The sequence below is a fragment of the Bubalus kerabau genome, chromosome 14, assembly GCF_029407905.1.
Source record: "Bubalus kerabau isolate K-KA32 ecotype Philippines breed swamp buffalo chromosome 14, PCC_UOA_SB_1v2, whole genome shotgun sequence".
NCBI classification, from domain to species: domain Eukaryota; kingdom Metazoa; phylum Chordata; class Mammalia; order Artiodactyla; family Bovidae; genus Bubalus; species Bubalus kerabau.
This window is the reverse complement of record NC_073637.1, coordinates 70,731,303-70,751,879: the sequence shown is the minus strand read 5'-3', so window position 1 is coordinate 70,751,879 and position 20,577 is coordinate 70,731,303.

Sequence of the window (20,577 nt, the reverse complement as noted above, 5' to 3'; positions counted from 1 at the left end):
TTCATGGGAAATAGATGGGGAAACAGTGGAAACAGTGTCAGACTTTATTTTTTGGGCTCCAAAATCACTGCAGATGGTGACTGCAGCCATGAAATTAAAAGACACTTGCTCCTTGGAAGAAAAGTTATGACCAACCTAGATAGCATATTGAAAAGCAGAGACATTACTTTGTCAACAAAGGTCCATCTAGTCAAGGCTATGGTTTTTCCTGTGGTCATGTATGGATGTGAGAGTTGGACTGTGAAGAAGGCTGAGCGCCTTAGAATTGATGCTTTTGAACTGTGGTGTTGGAGAAGACTCTTGAGAGTCCCTTGGACTGCAAGGAGATCCAACCAGTCCATTCTGAAGGAGATCAGCCCTGGGATTTCTCTGCAAGGAATGATGCTAAAGCTGAAACTCCAGTACTTTGGCCACCTCATGCGAAGAGTTGACTCATTGGAAAAGACTCTGATGCTGGGAGGGATTGGGGGCAGGAGGAGAAGGGGACGACAGAGGATAAGGTGGATGGATGGCATCACTGACTCGATGGACATGAGTTTGGGTGAACTCCGGGAGTTGGTTATGGACAGGGAGGCCTGGACTGTTGCAATTCATGGGGTTCGCAAAGAGTCGGACACAACTGAGCGACTGAACTGAACTGAAGAGGTAATAAACATAATGATTCAAAATATTAATCCCAATCAATTTCCAAAAAGCCAAGTGACTTCAAGCAAATTTCTTCTCTATGCTTGACTTTCTCGTCTGTATGGTGGGAGTAATAAAGCAGAAGTCACTTAAGGATTTTGTGAAGAGTAAATGAAATCATGTGCATGAATCAGTGTCATGGACATGCAGTAATGGCGCATGAAATGTTATTTTTCCCAAACTGCCTAGGACAAACCCTTCATAGGTCAGGGCCACTCCACAAAGTGTATTCCTCTGCAACAGTAAGAAATTTCACCTCAAGTCTTGTGTCATGGCGAGCTCTTGGTGTTAGCAGAAATCCTGGCTCAGTGCAATTGGTTCCTGAGAAAAAGAGCCAGGGCTCGAGGCTGCAGTGAGTGGAAGCAACAGAAGCACCCGCCATGCCTCTGTTCTGGCCACAAAGGAAGTTTTGCATTCTGAGTCAGCAGAAAAGCTTTGCCTGACAGCAGATGAAATCCACTGTGCTGTATTCTTCGTGCTTTTCAGAAGGGCCAGCCAGAGTCACAGACTACTATTTGGGATTGAGTCTTGCCTGGAGAATCCCTGGGATGGGGGAGCCTGGTGGGCTGCCGTCTATGGGGTCGCACAGAGTCGGACACGACTGAAGCGACTTAGCAGCAGCAGCAGCCTCCGGGATCATTCAGGAATGATAAAGACTTCGCATGCAGCCAGGATGAATAGTGGTGGCAGATGGGAAAGCCAAGCACAACCCCTTGAGCCCAGAGATGATGCTGTGAGATGGGGAGAAGGGCTGCCACAGAGACAAGAGACCTTTAAAGATGCATGTGCAATAACCGGTGGAGGCAAACATCCCGGAGCATCTGATAACCTCAGGAGTGAAACCAGATCAAGGAAATGCCAGTGATGAGGCCCACATGCCTAGTACCAGAGATAAGGCTTATCAGAAAGGGTCTGCTGTGAGGCTACAATGGCTATCCGTGAATTCTCAAGGCACCTTCTGCCCAGGAGCCCTCCAGTGTCACCTGTCCTTAGATGAGTCACTGAGTACATAGCTCAGAGATGCAGTTAAAGGCAAGACTCCTGCAACTGGATTCAAGCCTGGACCTAATGCACAAGGTTAGGTTACCTAATGAACCAAAATAACTGTTATTTTTATTCAGCAAGTCACAAAATCCATCAAAGCCCCTCTTTTCCCATCTGTAGTATGTGTATCAAAGTACCTGGCCCCACCTCAGGCATTGCCCTAGGGCAGCACTGGTCAGGGGAACTTGGGAAATGATGGAAATGTCCTATTCCTGCATTATCAAGACAGGAGCTACTGGCCACATGTAACAACTGAGCCTTTGAAATGTGGCTAGTATCACCGAGGAATTGAACTTGAAATTTTTTTGATTTGAATTTATTTGAATTTCAGTAGCTACCATGTGACTAGTTGTTACTTACAGGACATGGCACCTAGTCTAGGGACTAAATGAGAAAGTTATACACAGTTGCGTATCACTGCGCCTGGTGTCAGGGCATGATAGCTACTAGCTGGTACTGTTATCAAACTTCGTATAGTCTCACTTTCCTCATTATAAGAGATCAGAGGTAATATTCACCTCATGAATTTGTTGGGAGGATTTAATAAAATATCACATGTGAGGCAATGAGCAGGCACTTAGCACATGTGAGTTCCTTTCCTCTTCTATTTTAAATTCTAATTTGGCATTACCAAAATAACTGGTTAGTGATGTACAAGGACATTGAGAACCCATAGTGAGATTCTCAGCAAGCAGTCGGATGGTTCAGTAGTCCCTTGTACATCTCTAATGCTGCTTTTAGCTGGAAAAAGAAGTCTACTTGAGCAGGCAAGAAAAAAATATTGGCAGTGATACGTGCACCACGAGAGTTCCACAAATATGCATTTGGCAGAAGCCTGACTGTCCAGACACATCACAAACCACTAGGCAACGCACCTGCTAGATGACAGGGAATGTTATTGCTGTTATAAAGATATGATTTATGAGTAATCTATACCCCAGGCAAAGACTTGCTTATAGCAGACCTATTGTCCAGACGAGTCATCGACCCTCCAACCGGGGAACTGACAGCACTGATTGAAGAGACAGCAGGATAGAATGTGGAATTAAGCAAAACACTTGACCCTGTGGTCAGTGGGAGGCTGAGACTCAAGACAGGAAAAGATGCTGTGTTGTAGCTACTTATCCAGATGTTACAAAACGGCTGGTATGACAGGAGAAAACAGAGCAATTGCAGGTGTGTTAGTCTCTAAAGCAGTGACTTCTTCGGCCTGCTAACAGCAGGAGAATTTTAAGCAATGTCTTGTCTATTAGAGGTCAGAAAAAGAGAAAACATGCAATCAGAAGCAGGCTTGGGAAGAGCAATTTTGCTATCCCCCACCTCTCCAATTATTGCCAATATCTGCTCACTGGTTCTTGACATTGCAGCTAGAAACTGGTTTCTTTCACTGAAGTTTGTCCTCTTAAGGGTAAACTGATATTAGATTTGATTGCAAGGATACTTTTTGACTTCTGGGCTGTGGTACTTTCAAATCTGACAAGTTATGTACTTATAACTTGTAGGAACAAGTGCATTTAGTGCATGGAGTCACTGAAGAGATCTGTGTCCTGGAGGGAGGTTGTGTGTTATGGAGACGGAGGAAATGTGCTGAAACGGGAGGTTTCCTACCACGGCAGTGCACAGTTAGGTCATGGAGTGACCAGAATGCTTTAGAGGCACACCAGAAGCTTTCTGAGGATGAGTTTGAATCCCCTCATCCTTCTCCTCCCTGATCACCATCTTCTTCATCATCAGCTCTGCATCAGACAATCTACTAGGTAACCTCATAGCAACTGTACAACATAGGTATCAGTTCAGTTCAGTTCAGTTGCTCAGTCATGTCCGACTCTTTGCGACCCCATGAACCATAGCACGCCAGGCCTGTCCATCACCAACTCCCATGTTGGTGGTGGACATGGGTCCACCCAAACCCATGTCCATCGAGTCAATGATGCCATCCAACCATCTCATCCTCTGTCGTCCCCTTCTCCTGCCGCCCTCAATCTTTCCCAGCATCAGGGTCTTTTCAAATGAGTCAGCTCTTTGCATTAGGTGGCCAAAGAACTGGAGTTTCAGCTTCAACATCAGTCCTTCTAAAGAACACCCAGGACTGATCTCCTTTAGGATGGACTGGTTGGATCTCCTTGAAGTCCAAGGGACTCTCAAGAATCTTCTCCAACACCACAGTTCAAAAGCATCAATTCTTCGCTGCTCAGCTTTCTTTATAGTCCAACTCTCACATCCATACATGACTACTGGAAAAAACAAAGCCTTGACTAGACAGACATTTGTTGACAAAGTAATGTCCCTGCTTTTTAATATGCAGTCTAGGTTGGTCATAACTTTCATTCCAAGGAGTAAACGTCTTTTAATATCATGGCTGCAATCACCACCTGCAGTGATTTTGGAGCCCAGAAAAATAAAGTCAGCCACTGTTTCCCCATCTATTTGCCATGAAGTGATGGGACTGGATGCCATGATCTTAGTTTTCTGAATGTTGAGCTTTAAGCCAACTTTTTCACTCTCCTCTTTCACTTTCATCAAGCGGCTCTTTAGTTCTTCTTCATTTTCTGCCATTAGAGTGGTATCGTCTGCACATATGAGGTTGTTGATATTTCTCACAGCAATCTTGATTCCAGCTTGTGATTCATCCAGCCTGACATTTCACATGATGTACTCTGCATGTAAGTTAAATAAGCAGGGTAACAATATTCAGCCTTGACATAATCCTTTCCCAATTTTGAGCCAGTCTGTTGTTCCATGTCCAGTTCTAACTGTTGCTTCTTGACCTGCATACAGGTTTCTCAGCAGACAGGTAAGGTGGTCTGGCATTCCTATCTCTTGAGGAATTTTCCACAGTTTGTTGTGATCCACAGAGTCAAAGGCTTTAGTGCAGTCAATGAAGCAAAAGTAGATGTTTTCCTGAAATTCACTTGCTTTCTCTATGATCCAACAAATTTTGGCAATTTGAGCTCTGGCTACTCTGCCTTTTCTAAATCAAGCTTGGGCATCTGAAAGTTCTCAGTTCATGTACTTAACTGAAGCCTAGCTTGAAGGATTTTGAGCATAACCTTACTAGATTGTGAAATGAGTGCAATTGTGCAGTAGTTTGAACATTCTTGGGAATTGCCTTTTTTGGGGGATTGGAATGAAAATTGACCTTTTCCAGTTCTGTGGCCATTGCTGAGTTTTCGAAATTGCTGGCACATTGAGTGCAGCTCTTTATCATCATCATCTTTTAGGATATGAAATAGCTCAACTGGAATTTCATTACCTCCACCAGCTTTGTTTGTAGTAATGCTTCTTAAGGCCCATTTGACTTCACATTCCAAGATGTCTGGCTCTAGGTGAGTGAAATACCATCATGGTTATCCAGGTCTTTAATATCTTTTTTGTATAGTTCTGTATATTCCTGCCACCTCTTCTTAATCTTTTCTGCTTCTGTTAGGTCCTTACCACTTCTGTCCTTTATCATGCCCATCCTTGCATGAAATTTTCCTTTGATGTCTCTAATTTTTTGAAGAGATCCCTAGTCTTGTCTATACTAATGTTTTCCTTTATTTCTTTGCCTTGTTCATTGAAGAAAGGCTTTTTATCTCTCTTTCTCTGGAACTCTGGATTCAGTTGGGTATATCTTTCCCTTTCTCCTTTGTCTTTCACATCTCTTCTTTCCTCAGCTATTTGTAAAGCCTCCTCAGACAACCACTTTGCCTTCCTGCATTTCTTTTTCTTTGCAATGGCTTTGGTCACTGCCTCCTTACAATGTTATAAACCTCTGTCTATAGTTCTTCAGGCACTCTGTCTATCAGATCTAATGCCCTGAATCTATATGGGCTAGTGATTTTCCCTACCTTCTTCAATTTAAGCTTGAATGTTGCAGTAAGGAATTCATGATCAGAGCCACAGTCAGCTCCAGGTCTTGGTTTTGCTGACTGTATAGAGCTTCTCCATCTTTGGCTGCAAAGGATATAATCAATCTGATTTCAGTATTGACCATTTGGTAATGCCAAAGTGTAGAGACATCTCTTGTGTTGCTGGAAAATGGTGTTTGCCCTGACCAGTATGTTCTCTTGACAAAATTCTATTAGCCTTTGCTCTGCTTAATTTTGTACTCCAAGGCCAAACTTGCCTGTTACTGTAGGTATCTCTTGACTTCCTACTTTGTATTGCAATCCTCTATCATAAAAAGGATATCTTTTTTTGGTATTAGTCTAGAAGGTCTTGTAATAACCAATCAACACCCCAATTCAAATTTAAATTCTAACACCTAGTGTGACAGTATTTGGAAGTGGGTCCTTTAAGAGATGATTAGGTTTTGAGGATAAAGGCCCTCTGAATGGCATTAGTGCCCTTATTAGAGAGACCCCAGGGAGCGCCTTTGCCCTTCCCACATGAGACGACAAAGTGGCATGATGGCCTTTATGAACTGGAAAGCGTGCCCTCACCAGACACCGAAACTGCCCCTGCTCTCATCTTGGACGTCCCAGCCTCCAGAACTGTGAGAAAAGATTTTTTGTTGATTATAAGCCACACAGTCCATGGTATTTTGTCATAGTAGCCTGAGACAGACACTTATTTGCCTTTTATTATGCTGTTGTTGTTCAGTTGCTAAGCTGTGTCCCACTCTTTGACACTCCAAGCACTGCATATACTTAAGAAAAAAGTCAAACTCTAACCATACCACACCTACTAAAATAAGTAAATGAACATGAATAAAACTGTTAAAAGATTCATTAAAAAAAAAGGAGAAACTTTAGAACGAGATACTGGACTGTATCCCTCTTGACCTTGCCTCCGTAGACAATACTAAAATCATATTTATGGTAGAGAACAAAATTCTGGAGAAGAGCATGGCAATCCACTCCAGAATTCTTGCCTGGAGAATCCCATGGACAGAGGAGCCTGGCGGGCTACCGTCAGTGGGATGGCAAAGAGTTGGACACGACTGAGTGACTAACGCTACACTTAGTCTCTATTGTCCGAAGAGACAAACAGACACAGACAGGGAGACAATTCTGAGCCAGCCACACCCAGGAGGGACTCCTTCTACTCGATCAGCTGCCCAGCGCCTGGGTGGATGGTTGCCATAGCTCTGGTTTCTCTGGAAGCTTGTCTGCCAGGGGGACAAAACTGTGATGCCAAACCCACAGATCACCGGGCTCTTGGCTGTTAACAGCCAGGGTCTCCTGGGCATTGACTGTGCCATAAATTTGTCTATGCTCTTGTTTCTTGTCCTATTGGGTTGGCCAAGAAGTTCATTCAGGTTTTTCCAAACTTTTTGGCCAACACCATACAAAGAGGTAGAAAATGCTCCTTTTAACTACTTCTCAGACTTTGGTTTTGCTCCTTTTCTTGCTCTTCAAGTTGTTCATTTCAAACCATTTATTATATTTAATACTATAAATAGTAAGAGAATTTAGGGCTGTTGCATCTGTTATCTCATTTGGTCTCTCAAAAACCTGTCAAACACATGTAGTTAGTATGTATTATTCAGATGAGGAAACTGAGATAAGAGGTGAAATCACTTGTATTCATTTATTTGATTGAATGCAAATCCATACCTACTATATGTCAGGCACTGATGTCAATGCTTACCCCAGGAGAGCTCTCTTGATCTTCAGAATCATCCTGGGAGGTGGGTTTTGTACTCTTTCACTTAAAAACTGATGCTGAGGGAAATTTATTTAGCATTTCCAACTATCAACCAACAGTTCAGTTCAGTTCAGTCACTCAGTCGTGTCCAACTCTTTGCGACCCCATGAATCGCAGCACGCCAGGCCTCCCTGTCCATTACCAACTCCCAGAGTTCACTCAGACTCACATTCATCGAGTCAGTGATGCCATCCAGCCATCTCATCCTCTGGAGTCCCCTTTTCCTCCTGCCCTCAATCTCTCCCAGCATCAAAGTCTTTTCCAATGAGTCAACTCTTCGCATGAGGTGGCCAAAGTACTGGAGTTTCAGCTTTAGCATCATTTCTTCCAAAGAACACCCAGGGCTGATCTCCTTCAGAATGGACTGGTTGGATCTCCTTGCAGTCCAAGGGACTCTCAAGAATCTTCTCCAACACCACAGTTCAAAAGCATCAATTCTTCGGTGCTCAGCTTTCTTCACAGTCCAACTCTCACATCCATACATGACCACAGGAAAAACCATAGCCTTGACTAAACGAACCTTTGTTGGCAAAGTAATGTCTCTGCTTTTCGATATGCTCTCTAGGTTGGTCATAACTTTCCTTCCAAGGAATAAGCGTCTTTTAATTTCATGGCTGCAATCACTATAGTAAGCTAGAATTTTATAATTCATGGAATTCATGTCTGTCTAACCCCAATCATGGTCTATTTATGTTGTCAGATATGAAATGGAAGAGATATAGTTGAATGTTTTTACCCATTCCATTCCTTAAGTAAATATAATGCCCAAAGACTTCTGCAATAGAAGAATGGTCTTCCCTGCCACTATCTAAAAATATTCTGACTTTATTCTATGATAATTCTGAAGTAACCAATTATTGTTTATGATTACTTTAATTCAGTTCAATATTCAGCAAACATCAGACATCTCTTTCCAGTGTGGAAACTCTGTGAATCAAACTGAGGTTAAGAATGGCCATAGAGTTCATTATTTCAGACTGCAAGCTAAATAAAGATTAAGACCAAGCTACACCATCCAGATGCTAAAAAGGCCATCCAGTGATAAAGACCAGAAGCTCCTACAAACCTCTGAGAGCAACTGCATGCAGATAACACATTTGGCTGCCAGCCTGTCATTTAAAGTAACTGGCAGCTTCGTCCTTTCCCTGCCCTTTCTTCTGCCAGATCAAGTCCTCATCCCTGCACCTCTGGGCACTGCAGCGTCCTGGAAGTTACTCTGCCCCCACTGTGGGCCCCCAGGAGCTCTAACCTTGCCAGTCTCTGGTGAAACCCTTCATCTTCAGATTGTGAACTCCCAAAGCAAAGGCTCCAAGTAACACAACTCCAGGGGCACCACTAACTTGTAGGGAACAGGAAGGAAGGTTCCATAGCCTTGACCCTAGCTTATACCAGAACAATGATCCTTTTACTTGCTTTGTGGCTTTGGCTTCCCAATGACCTGCAGCTTGCAGAAGGAAATGTTTGAAAGCCATCCACCTCATGTGTCACGTACAGACATCTGCATTTGGCCCCTAAGGCCCTACCTTCTTAACACCTTTTTCCATAGCCATCAGTTAGACTGATGTTCCTTTGTGGCTCTTGGGAATTAGTGTTTATATTTTGGGCTAAATCACCTATCTCCCACTATCTTAGCCTGGATGCCATCTCTCTGGCATCAGGCAGGTCCTTCATGGTCCATAAACTATCATGGTCAGTCTCATATCAGAACCTTTGCTTATGCAATTCCCCAACACGTGTGTTTGCCAAAGTGACAACACCAGCCTTTCTCTTAAGGACCTATCTTTACTGTGTCCTTAGTTCAAATACCTCTGAAGACCGAATTGGTGGTTTATATCCATTGCATTGGTAGAACGTAGGTCTTGTAGCCCCTCTGGTCCAGTCATGGGGCAAGCAAATAGTTATACAGTGCTATAGATAGGGCACCTAAGCTTATTCCTTGACAGATGCAATGGGAAAGGGAAGTTTCTGGATTAGGATATTATTGGCAAGGTAAACATCCAAGACATGTCAACTATAAAACCATATAAAGCCTATTGCCTTTATACTTATTTGTCCACCCCCACTTTTTTAAAACTATCTGTTTTAGGCCGTTTGTGTCTTAGCTTGTGTTTGCATCCCCAGGACCTAGCATAAGCCTGGTATATAGGCATTAATAAACATGTGTAGAACAATAGTGAATGCATAGAGTGATGGAGAAGTAGACAGTAGTGATTAGTGAATAGATGGAGACAATATGAATAGAGGTTAAGAATGCGCGCTCTATGGCCAGACTGCTCAGGCTTGAATCTTGGCTCCACTGCTCACTAGCTGTGTGCTATTGGCAAATTACTTCCCTTTTCTTGGCTCAGTTAGCACCTTTTAAAACAAGAATAATTATAATACCAGCCTCATAAGGCTTCTGTGATAATTAAAATGAGTTAATCCACTAAGAGCACATCGCACAGCACCTGCACATGGAATATGGTAACTGTTCAATTATTTTTGTTATAATTATTATTATAACTATTATTATTGATGGATGAGGTCTTGAGAGAGCAGGAATACTTAAAGGCCAAGAAAAAAAAAAAAGATTTGATGAAATGGCTTTTGAAAATCAGAAACAATCTCAAACTAGTGGTGAAGGAAAACAGGATAGAAAATTGTTCCCAAAGTCAGAAAAATATGAATTTAAATCTGCAGCTCATTCCTTATGTAGAAAGAAAGTATTGGAGAGAAGATCATGGAAAAAGAGCAACACAGCAAGGATTTGTATTGAAAATTTGTGTCCTAAGAGCCAGTCACCACTTTATAGAACAAGACAGTGCAACTAAAAGAAATCATAATGAATGAATCAGTTCATTCATTATGATCTTCATTAATATCTCCGAAGGGATTGTGAGTTTCAGTGTTGGTTAAGTGAAGAGGACTAAGAATGCAGATCCCAGCCAGGAGAGAGTGTCAGAACTGTGTTCTAATTAGGGAGACTAGTCAGTGCCAATTTTGTGAGCCACAGGCCAGTGGCATTGTGAGGTCCGGTGGGGTAGCATGCTGCTGCTGCTGCTGCTAAGTCGCTTCAGTCGTGTCCGGCTCTGTGCGATCCCATAGACGGCAGCATGAGGGGGCCTGAAATCCAGTCTATTCTCCAACTGCCAGAGTTAGCTTAGAAGAAGGTGCCCTTCACTAATTGATCTGCCTGGAGGGGGCGTCTTTCTGAATTCTCCCACCCAGGAGGGAACGTCTTTTTCTAATTAGCACAGAGGCTATTTGGTGCTAGCGGCAGTCCTATTTGCAGCCCTGGGAGATTTTTAAACCAATTGCAAGATAAGTCCGTTTTCAGGAAGAGGAGAGATTAATAGAGCCATGGAAAGATGGATGGGAGCTTGGCGCTGCCTCTGCTTCCCTTCACACACCCTGTGGCTCGCAGTGAGGCCAACGGGAATGACCCTGAGTCGAGTTACATATTTTTCACACCTCCTACTAAAACTCAGCAAATGCTTGACTTGCTGTTCCCAGCACAATTTTTCTTCCTGCAAAACGTGTTGGGATTATCGCTTACAGCCACATATGGGCTGGAAGTACTTTGTAGGAGCCCCAAGGGCCACAACGATTCAAATCCCATCCCTTGGAGGGAGCTTGGGGAGGCAGGGACCCAAAGTGCCTGTCCGAGAGCTCCCACGGAGAGCGCTGCTTCCTGCTAATTAAGTCCAGTTTCCAAGACAGCATCAGAACTGCCATCCAAACGATTTTGAAAGTCAGGAGGTAAAATGCAAGTTTTCAACCCCGACACCTACCCCTTATCCATCTTCTTGAGCCATTTCAGGACATTGGGTAACATATGACTTTTCTTTCAGTCGATCCCAGATATTATCTGCTGAAATAGCTCTACTGGTGTGGGAGGGGGCTTCAAAATATGGAACAGATGCACAGCTGCCACCTGAGATGATGCATGATGGATTCAGAACTCTCATCACCTCCCCCAGCACTCCCACCCGCACCCCTAAGCACATATTTGTTCATGTGGTTTACACCTGTGGGATTGTGGGATGCAAGACAGGAATCTGATTACTGTTTGGGAGACAACCCAGTCTCTGAAACGGATTCATGTATCTTTGTTTCCCTGGAGAAACTTGAAATCTCCTGCCAACTCTTCATATGGTCCAGCTGGGTTAGAGCTCCAGTCCAATTTCTCTGGAATTTGGTACCAGCAACTAACTCTGAAGCTTTCATTATGATAAGTCTTGTAAGGTCTGTCTCAGTCCCCCATTCGTCCCTGCCATGAAAGCCGAGTAATTTTTCAGTGCCTTTGAACATAGGTGCTGTTGTGTAGTCTGGTGAAAAGGGAAATGGAAAGCTCCCAGCACATGATCCTCTGAGGAAAAAGACTTTGTTTCACTGTATTTGGGGGCGAGAGGGTCCCTGCTATTGTCTGATGAGAAACCTCCTCTAAGTAAGTGCCAGTAGGGAAAAAGTAACTCAAGAGAAAAGAAAAAATCAAGAAGGCTGCTCCAAGAGGTTGGTGTGTGGAGGTCTGATTGAAGAAAGCTCTCTGAAAAAAATATGAATTGAAAGACTCTCTGCTCACTGAGAACCTCACCTTGATTTTAAGTTTATGTTGATGCATCAACTTGATGCATATTGGGTTACTCCACTAGATTATATATTCTGTGAGATCAAAGAATCTGTTTTGCTCATCATTGTGTTACTCGTGCTAGAATAATAACCACTGAACTCAATAGACATTTGCTGAATGACAGAATTCACTCCCTAAACACACACTGAACAATTGGTCTCTAGGACAAACCTCCCTTTGGTGGTGGATGTGAACATGCTGCAAACTTAGCAATGTTCATTCAAGCCTCTGTCACTTCATATATAAGCAGTGAGAGGTACAGACCACTGTGAAGTCTCCTTTCCCAGCCTGGACTCCACAGTTCCCTCCACCTCCTCTTCCTAGAAAAGGATGAGATTCTGACCCACAGCAAAGATGAAGTTCTTCCCAAGCCCTTCTTGTTCTTACTCCTGGAGAAGAGGCAGGAACTCTCCTCTCCTTTGCCCTTAGCTATATACATTGCTATTGCCATCGTGCATAGCTTTGCTGTGCTGGCCTGGGTAGGTCAGCTGAGGTTAAAGTTTCCCCAGTTGAGCTCACCAAGAGTCCCAGGGTGCAGAGTCATATTCTTGGCTTCCATGAAGCGTCTTGGATGTGCATGCTGTCCTGGTCCTTGTCAATAGCTCATACCATTAATCAGCTCATAAACCTAGAATTTAGTCCCTATCTGTTTGATCCCGGTCTCAATTCCACATTTCCTCTTCTGTTTCTCTACATCAGGAAGAGAGAGGTGGGTGGCAGGATCATCTCTGAGGAACTCAGAAGATTATCACTGTGGTTAGACCTTCCTTTTTCTCACATAGGGGGAATCAGACTAGGGGCTTGGCTTGGAATGTCAATAACCCAAGGGGTTAGAAGTAAGACAAAGGTTTGACCTGAATGCTCAATTATTAAAAGAATAAAAATGAATGCTTCGTCATCACAGATACACTAAACACCCATAAGCCTGTCCAGAGAAGGTTCCACTCAGCCATAAGCCATTTTAAGGACAAGGATTCCAAGGAAGAGGATATTTCTTCACAAGCCCTGGACAGAGGGATGAGCTTTTACTTGACCTTCTGCCCTTCAGTTTGTGTTAACCTCCGATTCTCTGTTCTGACTTCCTGATGATGCAGGATCCTTTGTTTGGTATGTTGAGGACAGTATATCCCTCTGAGAGTAGCTATCAGGACCGCAGGCAAGTGGAGTGCTCAGAGAGCATCTTGGCCCACATTCCTTAGATCTGGAGGCTTTTAGTTAAACAATCCCCTGCTTCCCAGCTTCAAACTTTGCAAAACAGCTGGTGGCCAAAGCAAAAAGAGTAGAATCTTCCACCCCTTACTGAGTGAGCCCACTGGGCCAGGTGAATCCCAATACACAATAACACATTCCTCATCCTAGGAACACACCTTAGGACACAACACTATGGGTGACTTAAACTCTCCTCCGTATTAATCAAGATTAGCAAGACCTTAACAAGGCTCCAAGTCCCCAAGTATTCTCCCAGGTCTGCTGTCACATAGCGGAAGCAATGCGAGGTTAGGTACACCGGAAAGGACTAGATCCAGACCACTGTTGGCAATGAGCTGTTCATTCTTTCCTAGGCCCAACAGCTGATCTCAGTATGCATGCCACAGAATGCTCTTCTGTCTTCAATATACTATGAAAATGCATGCTCTTTCCAGATTTATAAAATAAGAGGAAAATAATAGCAAATCATTTTGCTTCTGGTATCATGGTGTACCAGGAATTCTTTTTAGCTTAAAACACAGCTATTTATTAAAAGAACAAGCATAATTACTAATTTTATTTTGTTTTTAGGTTAAAGATGAGGCACGATTTAGGACAGGAACTAAAGAAATTCAAACACCAAGATATAAACAAATTGCTTCCCCATTGATCTTTATCTGGCATTAATAGCCCTGGTTTTCTATAAACTTGAGTATAATGTTGCTCATCTGAGTGAGACCCTCTAACGTTAGAGTAAATATTCACTGGGTCATAGAAATTGATGCGGAGAGATGAGAGAGCAGTCTGATATTAAACGCCTTTGCTGGAAGTTGCTCTCAAATTTCCATAGCTTGCCTTCCCTCGCTGGTATGTGAATAAGTCTCCACATGACTGATAGAGGCAGTGACAAACTGCAAGATTCTCCCTGGATCCTCCTCCCCTAGCTTTTCTTGCTTTCCCTTTTATGCCAAGCACTCAATGCCTTCTCCCATCAGCAGCAACCAGCCTAATTACACTCTCTCCCTCCTCACTTGCTGTGAAAATTTTCTTGCTCAAAACATCTGGTGTAAGCAAGTGGTCTCCATAGCAGCAAATACTAGTGCACACTTGAGATACAGAACTGCTCTCTTCTTGTGAAAGGATCAAATCCTCTCCCTTAGTGAAGTTTCAAATTTATCAGAACATAATTTTAACCCATTAAATCTGAACATGACAGGGTTGCTGCTCTACCAAATTAAGGGTCTGGCAAAACTGACCTAACGTGTGTTATTTAGCCTTAAACACACACTCTATAGACCAATGTATAAGGAGATCAAACCAGTTAATCCTAAAGAAAATCAGTCCTGAATATTTATTGGAAGGACTGATGCTGAAGCTGAAGCTCCAATACTTTGGCCACCTGATATGAAGAGCTGACTCCTTGGGAAAGACCCTGATGCTGGGAAAGATTGAAGGCAGGAGAAGAAGGGGACAACAGAGGATGAGAAGGTTGGATGGCATCACGGACTCGATGGACATGAGTTCGAGCAAGCTCCAGGAGTTGGTGATGGACAGGGAGGCCTGGCGTGCTGCAGTCCATGGGGTCGCAAAGAGTCAGACACTCCTGAGCAACTGAACTGAACTGATATGCTGAATTAAGAAGTGTATAGTGTGTTTTTGAAAAAAAAAAAAAAAAACCTAAAATTTTAATAAAAATAATTCATCTCCAGTCATATTTCATGCCAGACATCATTGTCATAGTATGATGCCAGCTAGGCAAGTACTTGACCTCTGTTCTACCATGCATAAAATAAAGGATTTGGATTATCTTGCTGGTTTTCAAAAAATATTCCTAAAGTTACAGGACATCAGAAATACATCCTCTGTGGCCATGGAGTGGGGTAGGCAACTTTGAGGAGCGGAGCAGGCAGGAGACCTAGCTCTTTCACCCAGAGGAAATCTACTTGAAAACAACCCCGTTTATTTAGCTGTGCCAAGTCTTAGTTGTGGCATGCAGGTTCCAGAGCACACAGGCTCAGTAGTTGTAGCATATGAGCTTAGTTGCCCTAAGACATGTGGGATCTTAGTTCCCTGACCAGGGATTGAACCCCTGTCCCCTGGATTTTAAGGTATATTCTTAACCACTGGACCAGAAGGGAAGGCCCAAAGAAATCTACTTTTCATCTACTTTATACATGGGGCTTTTGGATAAGATTTATAAAGCTAAACTATTTCCTTGAGAACCACTGACCTCCTTATCTCTAACTTTTGCCTTCTTATTGCAAATTTTTAAGATATTGATTACAATTCTAATCTGCATTATACCTCTTTGGTGTCAGCACTGTGAGATCAGGGTGAATTGGGGTGATGTAGTGAAGACTCAAGCAGCATTGAAGAACTGGGCTTTAGAACCCTAAAATAACCTTAGGCCAAAAATAGTGATGCTTACCTACTAAGTATTTTTAGTTGTCAGGAAAAAAAAGTCTTGCAGCTGCTCAAGTGATCCCCAGAAACTTCCGAGTGAACATTTTTATTGTTATTGTTGTTAAATCTGGAAATCAAGCATTTCTGGAACTTCCAAGGGGAATGCTTAAATTTTTTTCTGGAGATTGAAGCATTCTTCTGCTTGAAAGAAATAAAGTGAAATGTGTTAAACAAAATGTCCTTTCCTATTAAAAATAAATAAGTAAACAAATAAAAATGAATTTGTGATGCTTGAGGTCAGTTTTCCACTGGAAATGGCACAACTTGTTTGCCTGCATAACTCAGCCTTTTCATGCCCAGTCTCAAACTGAGCACACAACCCACTGCATCCCAGACAGCCCCCCAGGATCCTCCTGAGTGCTGATTGGCCCTTCACAATTGTTCAGCCCTCTGTAGTACTAACTGAACCCTGACCTCTAGTGGCAGGAAAGAATTAGCAAGAAGAACAATGGGATGTTGTCAGTGACATCCTAACCAAGGCAGGTTCCTGTGGTCCATAGGTCCTGTGTAGCCAAGTTGCAAAGGCAGCTAACTTGGGAAGATAGTAACACACAAATAGATAACCTGTGAAAACCTCAATCTGAAAGGGATCTCAGATGTTACAATCCCCAACTTCACTGAGAAGGTGAAGGTATAACCCAAGCATACGAATTCTTTTCTTCCTTATCAGGTAGCACTAATCTACATGGAACTAGGGAATGGGAGCTGGGGATGGATGAGAAGAAAGAAGCCATCATGAACCAAGTTGATGCACAAGGGAACTCAATTTGGTTGGAAATTTTAGAAAGAAAAAAATTTATTTCTTCTTGGTAACGTACAGCTTAGTTGGGGGAAAAAAGCTACCTGCTACATGCAATAGCATAAATGAATCCCACAAACATAATGTTGAAAAGAAGAGTTAGATACAGAAGAATACATGCATGATTCTAATCACAAGAAGCTCAGAACTAATCTCTGATGATAGAGGTCAGAAGAGTGATTAACTTTGGAGAGGGTGTTGAACAGGATGGGCAGGAGAGAGCCTGCAGGGAGACTGGAAAGGTCTTTTGTCTTGACTTGGTGGCAATTACACAGGTGTAGAAAATTCTTCAAGATGTAACTGTAAGATTTGTGAGCTCTCGTGTGTATAAATTACACTTTAATACCAACAAAAAGTCATAATAAAAATATGCTTAGCACATGGCATGAGCTTCCTAAATATTAATTAAGGATTTATTTAATTGATATCTCAGTTCCATTTTATCACCAAAAGTAAACCACTGTCTTAGAGGAAGAATAATAAGAAGAGAGAGAGTTGAAGGAAAGAGAAAAGTCTTTAAAACAAGGTGTGGGAGAGGGTAGTGGGGAAAAGAAAAGAGAATGAAACAGAGAAAGAGAAACCAGAACAGCATGGAAATCGAAACTGTAATAAAAATTCTTCCAGCAAACAAAAGCCCAGGGCCAGATGACTTCACAGGGCAAGTTAACCAAAAGTTTAGAGAAGAGCTAACCCCTACCAAACTCCTTACCAAACTCTTCCAGAAAATTGCAGAGAAAGGAAAACTCCAAAACTCATTCTATGAGAACACTATCCTCTTGATACCAAAACAACACAAAGATATCACAGAAACAGAAAATTACAGGCCAATATCATTGATGAACGTAGATGTAAATATCTTTAACAAAATTCTAGCAAACAGAATCCAACAGCACATTAAAAGGATCATACACTTATTAAATGGGCTTTATCCCAAGGATTCTTCAGTATACACAAATCAATCAATGTAATATATTATATTAACAAATTGAAAGATAAAAGCCATGTGATCATCTCAATAGATGCAGAGAAAGGTTTGGACAAAGTTCAACACTCATTTGTGATAAAAATTCTCCAGAAAGTAGGCATAGAAGGAACATACCTCAACATAATACTACAAACCAACATCAACATTTATTTTCAACAGTTAAAAACTGAAAGGATTTCCTCTAAGATCAGGAATAAGACAAGGGTGCCCACTCTTGCCACTATTATTCAACAGAGTTTTGAAAGTCCTAGACACAGCAATCAGAGAATAAAAAGAATCCAGACTGAAAAGGAAGAAGTAAAACTCTCATTGTTTGCAGATGATATGATACTATACACAGAAAATCCTAAAGATGCCACCACAAAATTGCTAGAATTAATCAATGAGTTTAGTAAAGTCACAGGACACAAAATTAATACACAGAAATCCCTTGCATTCCTATACACTAACAATTAAAATTCAGAAAGAGAAATAAAGGAGACAATCCCATTCATCATTGAAACAAAAAGAATAAAATACCCAGGAATAAACCACCTAAAGAGACAAAAGACCTGCATGCAGAAAACTTTAAGACAAGGATGAAGAAATCAAACACAAACAGATGGAGATATACCATGTTCTTGGATTGTAAGAATCAATATTTCAAAATGACTATATTACCCAAAGCAATCTACAGATTCAATGCATCCTTATCAAAGTACCAATGGTATTATATTTCAAAGAACTAGAACAAAAAAATCGCAGTTGGTGTGGGAACACAAAATACCCCAAATAGTCAAATCAATCTTGAGAAAGAAAAACAGAGCTGGAAGAATCAACCTTCCTGACTTCAGACCCTAGTACATATTTACAGTCATCAAGACAGTAGAAATATAGACCAATAGAACAAGGCAGAAAGCCCAGAGATAAACCCAGACACTTATGGACACCTTATCTTTAACAAAGGAGGCAAGAATATACAATGGAGAAAAGACAGCCTCTTCAATAAGCGGTGCTGGGAAAACTAGACAGCTACATGTAAAAGAATTAAAGTAGAATACTTCTAACACCAAACACAAAAATATACTGAAAGAGAGGGTGAGATGTATGGAGACAGTAATATGGAAATTTACATTACCATATGTGAAATAATCAATTGAAATTTGCTATATGTCTCAGGGAACTCAAATAGTGGCTCTGTATCAACATAAAGGGGTAAGATGGGGAGGGAGATGGGAGGGAAGTTCAAGAGGGGACATATGTACACCTATGGCTGATTCATATCGATATTTGACAGAAAACAACAAAATTCTGTAAAGCAATTATCTTTTAATTTAAAATTTTAATTGATAAATTTATTTTAAAAATATGGATTAAAGTCTTCAATGTAAGGCCAGAAAGTACAAAACTCTTCGAGGAAGACACACATGATAACTCCTTGACATAAATAGCAGCAAAATCCTCTTTGCCCCATCTCCTTTAGTATTGGAAATAAAGACAAAAGTAAACAAGTGGGAACTAATTAAACTTAAAAGTTTTTGTGTAGCAAAGGAAACAATAAGCAAAGTGAAAAGACAACCCTTAACACGAGAGAAAAGACTTACAAACAAAACAACTGACAAAGGATTAATCTACAAAGTGCATAAGCAGTTCATGTAGCTCAATATCAGAAAAACAAACAGTGCAATCAATCAATATATGAGTAGAAGACCTAAATTGACACTTCTCCAAAGACATATAGATGGCCAATAACGCATGAAAAGATGTTCAACATCACTAATTACTAGAGAAAAACAAAACAATGAGGTATCACCTCACACCAGTCAGAATGGCCATCATCAAAAAAATCTACAAACAATAAATGCTGGAGAGGATGTGGAGAGAAGGGAACCCTCTTGCACTGTTGGTGGAAATGTAAATTGATACAACCACCATGGAGAACAGTACGGTGATTTCTTTAAAAACTAGGAATAAAACTACCATATGGCCCACCAATCCCACTACTGGGCATACACCCTGAGAAAACCAAACGTATTCCTGTGTTCATAGCAGCATTATTTACAATAGCTAGGTGACTGCAGCCATGAAATTAAAGGACACTTGCTCCTTGGAAGGAAAGTTATGACCAACCTAGACAGCATATTAAAAAACAGAGACATCACTTTGCCAACAAAGGTCTGGCTAGTCAAAGCTATGTTTTTCCAGTTGTCGTGTATGGATGTGAGAGTTGGACTATAAAGAAGGCTGAGCATTGAAGAATTGATGCTTTTGAACTGTGGTGTTGGGGAAGATTCTTGAGAGTCCCTTGGACTGCAAGGAGATCCAACCAGCCCATCCTAAAGGAAATCAGTCCTGAATATTCATTGGAAGGACTGATTTTGAAGCTGAAACTCCAATACTTTGGCCACCTGATGTGAAGAGCTGACTCATTGGAAAAGACCCTGATGCTGGGAAAGATTAAAGGCAGGAGGAGAAGGGGACAACAGAGGATGAGATGGTTGAATGGCATCACTGACTCAATGGACATGAGTTTGAGTAAACTCTGGCAGTTGGTGATGGACAGGGAGGCCTGGTGTGCTGCAGTCCATGGGGTCACAAAGAGTCAGACATGACTGAGGAGCTGGACTGAACTGAACTGAAGTGAGGACATGGAAGCAACCTAGATGTCCATCAATAGATGAATGGATAAAGAAGGTATGGTGCATAGAAAGTGAAGTTGCTTAGTCATGTCTGACTCTTGGAGATCCTATGGACAGTAGCCTACCACACTCCCCTGTCCATGGGAGATCCCATGGACTGTAGCCTACCATACTCCCCTGTCTAGTACAAGAGTACTAGAGTGGGTTGTCATTTCCTTCTCCAGACGATCTTCCCAACCCAGGGATCAAACCTGGGTCTCCTGCATTGTAGGCAGATGATTTACTATCTGAGTCACCAGGGAAGTCATGGTACATATATACAATGAAATATTACTCAGCCATAAAAAAAGAAGGAATCTGAGTCAGTTCTAGTGAGATGGATGACCATAGAGCCTGTTATACAGAGTAACAGGGAAAAATAAATATACTCTGTTAACCCATATAAGGCTTCTCTGGTGGCTCAGACCATAAAGAATCTGCCTGCAATGCAGAAGATCTGGGTTGGGTCCTTGGGTCAGGAAGATCCCCTGGAGAAGGGAATGGCAAGCCACTCCAG